We start from the raw sequence: 11,873 nt of genomic DNA, 5'->3' as shown, positions 1-11,873 counted from the left end.
GCCACTGCCGTCCGGCACAAGAGATGAAATTAACAAGAGTTATCTGCCCTTGACATCATTTTGCTAAAAAAACAAACATGTTACACTCACGAACGCATGATAAACAAATCACTACACATATCCATGATCACAAGATAACCAACTACAGTGGGACTCACTGAATTTGAAATTGGTTCTATTGAAATACTGCTTAATTTGAAATCAAATTACAATCCATGTTTACATACATGTATGTTTATTGTCTTTCTCATTGGTTACATTGAAATCTTGATATTTGGAAGAGATTTCCATTCCCCGAGAACTTTAATATACAAAATAGTACCAGGTATATACCCCACATGATAGTGGACAAGGGTTTATTCTTAAATAGATACGGTAGTGATGAGTTCAGTTGGCCTACATATGTTGGAGAGACGAAAAACAAAACATGTTTTGCTATAGACTTTTGTCTTACACACGAGGATCTAAACATGTGTACATCAACAACAATGATTACAGTACCTGACAAACAAAAACATGAATGTATTGTTGTGTATACAGTAGCAATGTTACCATGGCACAAGTTCACCTTCATTAACCTACAAACATGATGGTTGTTATGTAGAGGGTAACTGTAAATATCATCAGGTTGTTTGGAGGGGGGATAGATCAGTTACATATGGTGGGGATATCACAGCATTCCTGATCAAGCTATCATTAAAGCCTTATCAAATCATGTTCATCTTTAGGAAATTTATTTTACGATTATTAGAAAATTCTGAAAAATATTCCAGTAAACATCCTAATGCTTTTTTCTTCTTTTTTTTTTCCATTTCTGAGACATTTTATTATATTCAAGCCTTCTGTAACACAGTAAGAACAGAAATATAAGAAATTATTTAACTGTCACCTACATGTATTTAATTAGCCACAGCCACACAAAATGACAATAGGTACAGTATATTACCTATATAAAGCACACCTGTCTATAAATGTAAAGGATGCATTTACCTTATAAGCAATTTCCTACCAACTTAACTAAATTAACCTCTGTAAATAGGACACCTGTCTATTAAAGACATTTTTCCCTTTGTCCCTTTTGTATCCTGGTGTGCATATATACCATGTGTGTGTATATATTCAATATTGAAAAGCCAAAATGAAGACATTTTCAATAAAGTGTTCACACCTGAAGGAATACCAAGGCCATAATGAATGGGTCGGATTCCACCTTACCATTCAAATAAAGAATTGGAAGACCTGCTAATAACAACAGAGATATGCACAATGCAAACTTGAAGCCTGAATCCTAATAAGTCTGTCAACATTTCTCAGAAAATCTCTGGCCTGGAATTTACCTGTACATGTATATCCTGAACAGGTTAAAGGTCATCATCCTGTTTAGGTCAAAGGTTATCATGTTACAGATCAAGTTCACATGTCCAGTTGTTTTTTCACCCTTTCTGTGACCTCGATTTACATTAAATTGTCAACTTTAGTGATGGCTGCATATTTTAAAAGATTTACATAAAATAGTGACAGGTTGTCAGCTTATCTGTGAGCATGTATAGTCAAACCTGTCTATAAGGACACCAATGCAAAGGGACACACCAAAATGTCCTTTATTGACAGGTATCCTGCATAGGTTAATTATACAGAAAATAGCACCAAAAGAAGTAAATGAGGCTGATGAGTCTGTCCTTTATCGACAAGTGTCCTTAATGACATGTGTCCTTTTTAGACAGGTGTCCTTTATACAGAAGTCAATTATACTTAAAATAGCACCAAAAGAAGTAAATGAGGCTGATGAGTCTGTCCTTTATCGACAAGTGTCCTTAATGACAGGTGTCCTTTATAGACAGGTGTCCTTTATAGACAGTGTCCTTTATAGACAGGTGTCCTTTATAGAAAGGCTTTTATAATTCACTGTCAAGTAAGAACAGTTTTGTTTGGAGGTGGTTACGATTTTTTTAGCGTAGAACACACCTTTTCAATAGATGACGACTTTATCAACCGTTACGAGGACTTTAATGTGAAACCTCAGGTATTGTTATATTTAGTGGCCTACACATAGCGAGAACAAGAAAGCAATGTGTGTGGTATGTACACAATAGAACCCGCCCAAATCTAACCAGCATGGGTACATCTAGAAATTATATCCAACAACACGTAGCAGATTTACCACTGGTGTTTGACATAGTTGTTGATTGGACGGGTCTGTAGACAACTCACACCACCAGAGCTGGCCGACTGTCAACAGGCTGTACAGTGCAGGGACGACCCGCTCATACTACCAATCTCATCCCATAACTAGCACAATGCGATATCCATCCACACAGAAAAAAGTTTTGGCACAAGTAGTTGGTTGAACCAGTTTCCCAAGAATTGTTCCAATGAAACCAGACAGCATAAACCATACCTTTCCTACTAATAAACCTATTCTATACCTGTCTTTAGGGTCAGGTGACAAACTGCATGGAGATCTCCAGTTCACTGACCTTTCACAAATAATTACCTGCCTGTGACACATATTTTAAACTGGAGACATCAATCTTTTGATTGAATTTCAGGAGACTCCCCTGTCCAGTGTGGGAAACTTAACAGGTATTATATACCATTCCTGCATCCTGAATTTATTTTCTATCGGCCAAAATGTAAATACCCGAGATACTCTTAAACACCAAATCAACATTCTCCACATGAAAAGCTGTTCAGGAGTGAAAAATGTTTACTTAGTTATCCTAGCTAGTTAACCATCCTAAGATTTTCTTTTAAAATTTGCAATAACCCTGGCGATTTTTCATCTAATTTTTTTCAGTAAATTAATTGTCACTGTGTAATTAGAGCACATTGATGGATAAAACTGGTCAGGCATAGCACTCCTCTGGAAACAAGTATAGATTTCCTCTAGATCTACTGTGGTAATTAATTAAAAATAGCATAGTTCTATCTCCGCTATGTGTTTCTTTTCTTAGATAACCTTGATTCTCTCTACTAAAGTCTTAATTAGTCCACCGAGCACTTGGCACAGCCATATTGATGTTAGAGACAAGCTATTACAAACTGTAATTTAACATCATGATCAGTGACTAATTCACTAACTAATCATACCACCAATTTTGTGCGTGATTTTAGCTGACAAGTATGCAATCAATGCACCTTGATTTTACAATGTAATGCTTCAGTAAATAATTCTCTATGTAAATAACTGCTTTCCTCGGCTTTAGTAGATAATAATTGCAAAGTTTGTCAGTAATTAGACATAAATCGTCAGAAATTACACAGCATTAACACTAGGTCATATTACTGCTTCTGAAGAAATACTTGAAGCAATAAAGAAACTTTTTTATATTCAATGAAGCTTTCCTACGGGAAATTGTTCAGTTGTTTGGAATTTTTGTTATAATAGTACATGTATACCGGTTACCTGTATGTAGAAGAATATCAGATTATCATAATTATAGCAAACTACTATAAAAATCTAAGTGACACAAATATAGGTTATTTTTAGAAGATAATTGATTTAAAATACACAAATAGGGAATGCAATATGTTGAAAATAATCAACAAAAGACAATTGCATAGTTTGTGCCCTCAAAAACCATTCAAATTGTGTTTTTTCACCAGTTTTCCCACCCCATATAAACTATCAAGAACATCGATGCAGCCTAATACTTGGACACTATGTCTCACTGCCCGACATTCATTCTTCTTTTATGAGAAAATTGATATTTGAAGCTTTATATTTTTTTTCTTTGCAAATATAGACATAAGTTACTATATACAAACATGCATAGTATGAAATAGGAGATACCTTACATGGTGCATTGTCATTCCATACAGCTATTGTAAATCAGCGACTGATTCGACACAATAGGCACACATCCGACAATGAATACAATAAGTCAACAAACATATACCTGTAAAATACATCTAGATTTACCAAAACTAATCAGCGACTTGTCACCTCGTCATAACAAATGGCCTGAGACAATCAGTAGTTGTAAGGTCTCGTGTGTCGGGGTGTTCGGGGAGACTAGGGGGGGGATCTGGTGCCAACTGGTACCGACCACCAACACCATACCAATACCACTGTACATAGAATAATTATTGACTATCTATGGTAAACAAGTAGTACTGGCAGACCGTAAACTACATTGGTTAAGATGAATTGATATCGCTTACACAAAAGATATATCTGATACCTACTTCTTACCAATGTATTATATCAGAATTTACTTTAAGATGTACTGTAAATGTACTTATTTTTATTTTAGCGCAAATGCAAAAAAAAATTTAAATTATGATATATAAGCATGGAGATTTATTATAGGTAATTGAAATAGTGCAATTCGGTGGTTGAATTCTTGAAATGCCATTCTAGAAATTTCAACCAAGCCAATCTATATAACATAAATACTTTTCAGTTATTTATCTCTTCATTTTTTGGTGGGTTTTTTTTCCCCTTTCTTTTTTTGGAATCATTATAACCATGACATCATATTGTTTTTTCATATTGTTTTCCCAAAGTATATGAACACTTTCAAGTTGATAAACAAATTATATATAAATATAGGCAACAACTGAGGGACGATGGTAGCAAAATTGCTTCAACTAATGGTCAAGAAAAGGGAAAGGGGAAGGTAAATTGTGTCAACTTTAGTTGACATTGGTACAATAAGGTAAATAATGGTGGACAGCAGATATATATCAGCAGCCAGTCTGTGATCTGTAGAGGACGAAGATTAACGGATACAATGAATGTATTGATTAGAGACTTGTACCTTGAAGGTCGTGGCACTGTAAGGTCAATGTCCGAAGCAAACCTGCATACATAATTCCGAGCAGCACGCAGTCACACACAGACTCATAGATATCCCTGTATGCAGGACACATTCATCACTAAACACAAAACATGCAATGTTACAGTCAGATCCATTCTGCTGAAATTTTCTCAGGAAATCTAGACTGACCAAGTTCAAACTTACAAGGTCACCAAGACATCACCACAAGCCGTCACCATTTCCGAGAAAGTTACACACATGCACAAGCACTTTTCAGCTGTCTTTTCATTTAGGCAGTGGCTGCCACGTTCATGATTTGCATTCAACCAAGAGACTATTGACAAAACAATGGAATAGCCAAAGACGTCTGCACCAAAATCATCAACTGGCTACTTGTGCCGACTGAACCGAAAGTATTAAGAAAATCAAAGTGCCAAGGCCACTCATAGATGCTGTGAATGAAGGACTCAAAGAAAGGAATAGAGAGTTTTTTTTTTTTTTCCATTTAAATATGAAATTTAGTAAACTATACATAATTAAGTGTGCAGTGTTGAATTTCGGAGTTTAAAAAAAATATTTACGATATACCGTATTTATTTTATGATATTTGAAGTTTTTCAAGAACAATATGTTGAATAACTTATTATCCTGAAATAACTGTAATAAATTTTATTTCTAAATTATTTTTGAAATAACGATTTCAACACCAATGAAACCGTTCAGAATCTGAGTATCATTTTTTTATAATTCTTTATTAATTGCTAAATTATCAATTTCATCAATGTCTCTTCAAAGACAAAAAAAAAAATAATAAGTAAACATTTTCGTATCTTAATATCCACTTAACATTGAAGAATATATTACCATTTCCGGATATGTTTTGGTTTCCTTTTTAGAAAACTAACATGGGTTGCTTTGACGACTTTTGACTAATAAATCATGGCCAGATACTTTTGCCAAATAAAAGATAAATTATTTCATTACGTATATCACTCGGATTTCTTTTAAATTCACAAGAACGCTAGCCGTTAACATCAAGAAAACTTCATGTAATGTATCGGACTTTAGCAAGTCTACATAAGCCTAACAGTAACTGGTTGGCGAGATATTATCGTGCAGAACATTTCTCGCGAGTATTGCTTTTGCCCAATTTTGACATATAATAAAACATGATCATATACGTTTGTCAAGTAAAGGGTACATTATTTGGTTACTTATAACAGTCACATTTCTTTTGAATTCATAAGAACGCTATCATCAAGAAAACTTCCTGCAATACATCGGACTTTAGCAAGTCTTCATAAGGCTACCGTACATTAAACGGAAATATAAGTTCATTTGTCACTTTAAGTTGCTCGTACATAAATAGATCTATATTATCATTATATTTTGTAAGTTTAAGTTGATAGATTTGGTACTTTTTCCCTTTCAATATACCGCAGTTGTCGATAAACAAAAGACAGAACTCCCAGTGACAGATCAATTAACTTTTACTGCGCAATAATATCTCAGATATAGTTCGTCAATACAACCAACACAAAAAACTTTATAAGCGTTATAAGAACTTTTATTTGCAGTTACCTTCCTAACATATGATTACAATAATCGATCATTAGCATGAATTACGTAAAATTTAAATAAACATACACAATCCAAAAACCACCGAAAGTCTGTCGCGGAGGAAGACAGCGAAGAAGGCGTTGTTCGTGATTTTCGGGAGACCAGTGTTCTCGGAGTAATACAAATATTATAGAGTCCCAACTGAACACTTAAAACTCTCCATCCATGGTGTATAAGTATCTACAAATTCAATGTCTGTGGTTTTGAATATTGGGGTTTTATTTTTCCATACCATCAAATATTACGTGAAATGAACAAAACAACTTTTAATTTTCATCGCGGAGTGGTTTCATTGTTTTGATGTGCACAGGCTCTCCGAGCGTACCTAAGAATGCTATTTCAAGAAAAAAAGCCAAATCAGTCACAAAGAAAATTCTCCATACAGAGACTTTAAATGTCGCGCGGGGCGAAGAAGTGATAATGCATCATTGTTCAAACACAGTATTGTAATGTTCTGATCTTCTCACTGGGAGGCCGGGGTACACCATGTGAGATCTTCACATTTAAAACTCCACTGATGTTAAATTTGCACTTAAAACCTAGGCCTGATAACCTGAAGGGCTTGGTCATTCATAAAACTTGTACCTGGTACGAACAATTCAGGTCAAAGGTTAAGGTCACTTAAAATACGTTCATTCAATTGGTTGGATTAGAGATATGTCGGGCTTTCCATGTTGTCTATTTACAGCAGTGTATATTGTGACCGTAATATGGGGACACCAGATACCACATACCGCCTACACAAATTCTTCGGATACAACAACTCGCTGAAATAATTCGGTCCAGGACTGCTGGGTAACATTTCATTCCAGTCCATTTGAGACTTAGAAAGTCTGCATCTACGCACCAAATCATCAGAAGAATGCTGACAACACAGGGCGACACCTCAGTACACAATGATGATGGCTTACTGGTCACGATCAGCATACATTAATCTCACCACATCTTTTTTCACACACATCTATATTTGTTTTCTTTATCTCTAGAACAACATTCCATCTCATCTATATGCATGTGTATGTATATAGAAACACAGCTAGGAATACACCAAACATTCTATATAATGTTTTAATGTACAATATCAATTATAGATACATATTGATAATATATACTACATGTATATGGGTCTGATGATCAATTATTGCTGAGCTATGCACTTTAGTATATACTCTTGTGGTTAACCCAAGTTATTTAAAAGTTAACAGTCCTTATGGAGAAGTTTATACTTGAAAATACTGCCTCTGGGGAACAGAGATTGGTGTCCTAATTTATTTTAAACCTTAAACACAATGCCCTTACCCTATACTGTTATATTTATCATTTATCAAAAAGTTTTCATCACCATTTACAATCTAAAATCAATTAGGGTTTTTTTTACAATCTAAAACAGTCATTTTTTTTATTCTCATTTACTACTGCTCATTTTCACAATTCATTTGACCACTTGAGTTATAAATTGCTGTTGGTGAATTTTGACAAGTGACATCACAGTTAAATGAACTAAAATAAACAACAAAATTTACTTTGTTTTTAACTAAATGGTTATAATTGACAACTATTTAAATATTCAGGAGTCAATACTGTGATAATTTACACAATTCTTCAGACCTCTGCACATGCAATCAAACAAAAGAGTCAGTGCTATAGTTGTTTCTATATATAAGTGCAGCTACTACAGAAAGTCACTACACTGAAGCTTCATCTTATTGTCTTTCTTGATTAATTGACAAATGCAGTCAGTATGTAGACATTCGTGACATAGATGGTCATTCATGCCCTACAAAGAACGCCAGGACAACTGTAAATATACACATCCTACACATTCTGATGTGTACTACATTCATCTCCTTTTATGGAATTGTCTGTGATTGGTCAGAATTCCCTTCCTGGTAGATAATAGTGTCACACAACCACAACATGCTTCCCTGTAAGGCATTAAGGCCGGATTGACAAAATCTCTGTTACTTGGACAAAATCAACAAACACTCCATTTAAAATTGTTTCAGATTAATATTTTTAAAAACTACAACAACACCCATCATATTGTTTTCAAAAACTGAAAACTAGAGGACTTCTGGTAATATGTCAGAACATCTTAACCACTTGACTACCACAGACCCTTTGCTCTTGAATTACAGTTAGTAATCCAAGTATGGTATTATATTTATATGGTGTTTATTAATATTTCTTTAAAGGATTTGTGCAGCCAAAATTTTTTTTTGATAATACGTCAGGATATTGCTTTGGATGAATGAAAAATCAAGTCCCACCCAACGAATTGCCTAGCTTTTAGCGCTATCGGTTGGTTTTGGTCGTGATTTACGGGTAGTGTCGACTACGGTTCAGAGATAATGAGCTAGGCGGTCACGTGGTCTTGTGATGTCAGAGTAGTCCGCGGCTACACAAGGTAAGCCTAGTACTATACATCTATACAGCACATATACGTATACGTTAGATCTACAATTTGAGTTTTTCGAGTAAATGGTTATTCTAGCTTTATGATGTAGATATTTTCAGTTTCAAAACATTCCATTTACACCATTTCAAACATTCAAACAAGTATATATCTAACTTTAGATTAGATAATCAGCCCAATTTGATAGCGATATCAAAATGATGTTCGGATCAGTCTGGACTGAGATTTAGATAGAATATTATGTAAATTTCTGTGTAATAAAAAACAGTATAATGTAACACTATCTTTTTACGAGTAAAATCACAAAAATAAGCATGAATATATCTATGATGCGTGTTTTTATTTCAAACTTCTGCCATAACGATGCAAAAACAGCACAGTTTTTGAGTAAAAATAAAATGTGGACGGTTGTCAGTTATGTGATATTGGAGTAACAGTACCGATCTTATACCGAAAATAATATGTATATCTATAATGTTGCCTTTGAAGCTTTATCCATAACGTTTACTAAAAAGCAGAAATACATCAATGATATTTCTGATATAGGTTTTATAATTACAGTATAAGTGTAGATTTAAAAAAAAACCCACATTATTTGAAAATTATACTAATCCTTAAAATAGCCTATTCATTGTCGATCCTTTTGTATATCATACCGAGATTTGAATAGTGTGATATATGAACAAAAATAAAATAAATAAGTATATTTAGTGTGGTAATGCTGTAACCCTTCTTATATGACTATACATGTACATTCGAAACGGTGAATATACATGCTTAGAATTCTTACTTATACCTTAGAAATTACGGAAGATTGCTATATATGCCATGATTCCGTTATTACAGTACTTGACTGGAATAATTTTTAAGGTTAAACCTTTAGTTGAAATAGTTCTTAGAACCATTTTTGTTTCTAAATAAGTCAACTTCCATTATTATTTTATCTGTGTACGACATATATATATGTGTGTGTGTGTAATATATATTCCTAGGTATGATCAGGGATATTTTATTTCCATTTGCTTTTACATCTTCATTTTAAAAAAAACAGGTGATAATAAAATACCTAGATCATAGATGTACGGGGTTTCCATTATTCAAATCACAATCCAATTAACCGATGTCCTAACCTGATTGACAGTAAGACAATACCAAATACCCGATATAGTCGACCGAATAGCAAATTGCCCGCGGCCAGGTAATTACAGGTGAGTTCGATGAATGGCATTGTGTACAGGTAAACAACATCCTGGTCCTGGTATTACATAACCATCAAATCAAAGGCATGGCTAACTATATATCTATATCGGTGTATCTATTCGTATATCGATAAAATATTGAACGCGACCGCACTGTCTTTGAAAAATAGTTTGTTTTGCTTAATATTTCAATATTTTGATCTTTTATACTATCAAAAATTTTATACTATCAAAAATAAATTCTTTCTACCACATGTTGAAACGTATTACGGTATTGTAATAAATGTATCTCAATTTATTCGGTTAGAAACACAACACAATGTTTGTAATGATCAATCATCGGTGTCTACGTACGTCAAGCATCATATCCTCGATGCTTTAATCAAGGATTTCTTTACTTGTTATACGTAAAATTTCATTTTACAATCACAAACTTTGCAATTCACAATGTATCAAAGATACAGACTACAGGAAAATATTATCTAATTAAAGCTTATTCGTTGCTGAACTCCTCGACAAAAGAAATCCGAAACTTTTATTTCTGTGCCGGGATTTTCTTTCATAATCACACGAAGATACCTGCTACTAGAGCATAAATTAGAGTATTTGAAACATCGAACTTCACTCTTTTGGTTATTTATATTCGAGCCAAAGTTATTGTACGATTAACTTCACTCAAAAATAATCATAAAACATTGTTGATCGACTTTTCCTGTGACCGTCGATATAAGTGATAGCACATCAGTTATAGTACAGCTATAAGCCACAGACTATTATGACGTCACACGCTTTAGAGCTAGAAAATATGCATAATCGGGTGGTCTGAAAATTTGACCTCGATACAGACGGCTTACGGGTTATTCCGGTCGCGCGCAGTACGGAGAGGTTTCTACACGTGCTTATAAAGCCATTTCCAGCATAAACTGAAATTATCATTTTTGACTGCACAAATCCTTTAATCTGAGCTATTTTTACACAGATGTAGAGATGACACACATCCTGATGTCTGGTGCTGTAGGTACAAAATTAAATCTGGTACAGTTTGTAAGGAGCTCAGGTGTTAGTGTGATAAGTGTATAAGACTGATAGCATTGATCTTTGACTCCATATCACCCTCACGCACAAACCTCATTCCTAATATAGAAAGTCTTTACATGTCACCCAGTCCAATCTAATCCCGAATAATCCATCAACTTTTAACCTGACAGAGAACTTTAGGCTTATTTAGTTTACTCTACCTGCAGTTCTTTTTCTTTTTAATTTTGGACTTTTTTGTTTTATCATGTATCGATTAATAGGTTGGGTCATTTAAGGACATGCCAGATTTAGGAGATGGAGAAAATAGGCCAGAGGTTCAGTTGATAAACCAAACTGCCAAAAGAAATTTTCAAACTCGCACAACACATTCCCACATATAACAAGGCTTCATTGGGTATAATTATTTGAAAATAAATCTATAAGAAACTTGTAATTTAGATAAATGCATAGAATAATCACCCAAATTAATAATTAATTATTATCCTGATGACCTTTTGGATTGTCCATACCAACAAATTATTATATGTTAAGAATATTTATACATATATGTTGTTTAAGATTTTCAATCATTTAATTTGTTCAACTTGAGATTATTGAGTGAATTATTCACACATTAAGCTTACAAGTTACGTGAAATAATACACCGTTAGAAAATCAGTACAAAATACACAAGATCCTAGTAGAACCCAAATAACATTGAGCATGACAAGGATAAATCAGAACAAATTGCCCTTTAGATACAAGTTTATTATATCGTAATGTGAACTTGGTAGCACTAGAAAGTCTCCCTGCTGAAACTGAAACTCGATGGAAATGTCATTCTATAGGTCTATAAAA

At 33.9% G+C, this 11,873-nt stretch overlaps 1 protein-coding gene across 3 annotated transcripts in view; it reads right to left on the bottom strand.

The window, feature by feature from the left end:
- The window catches only part of LOC138308473 (protein tyrosine phosphatase type IVA 2-like), a 52,912-nt gene that overhangs the window by 27,256 nt on the left and 13,783 nt on the right, over positions 1 to 11,873 (bottom strand). Inside the window, exon 1 of one of the 3 annotated variants that reach the window (XM_069249459.1) lies at positions 4,764 to 5,134. The exons of the other annotated variants lie outside the window; for them this stretch is intronic. The gene's annotated coding sequence lies outside the window, so the exon portion shown is untranslated. Of the gene's footprint in view, positions 1 to 4,763; positions 5,135 to 11,873 lie in introns of those variants that run through there. 3 annotated transcript variants of the gene reach the window in all.

The sequence above is a fragment of the Argopecten irradians genome, chromosome 15 (genome assembly GCF_041381155.1).
Source record: "Argopecten irradians isolate NY chromosome 15, Ai_NY, whole genome shotgun sequence".
Lineage (NCBI taxonomy): Eukaryota > Metazoa > Mollusca > Bivalvia > Pectinida > Pectinidae > Argopecten > Argopecten irradians.
This window is presented reverse-complemented; position numbering and strand designations above follow the sequence as displayed.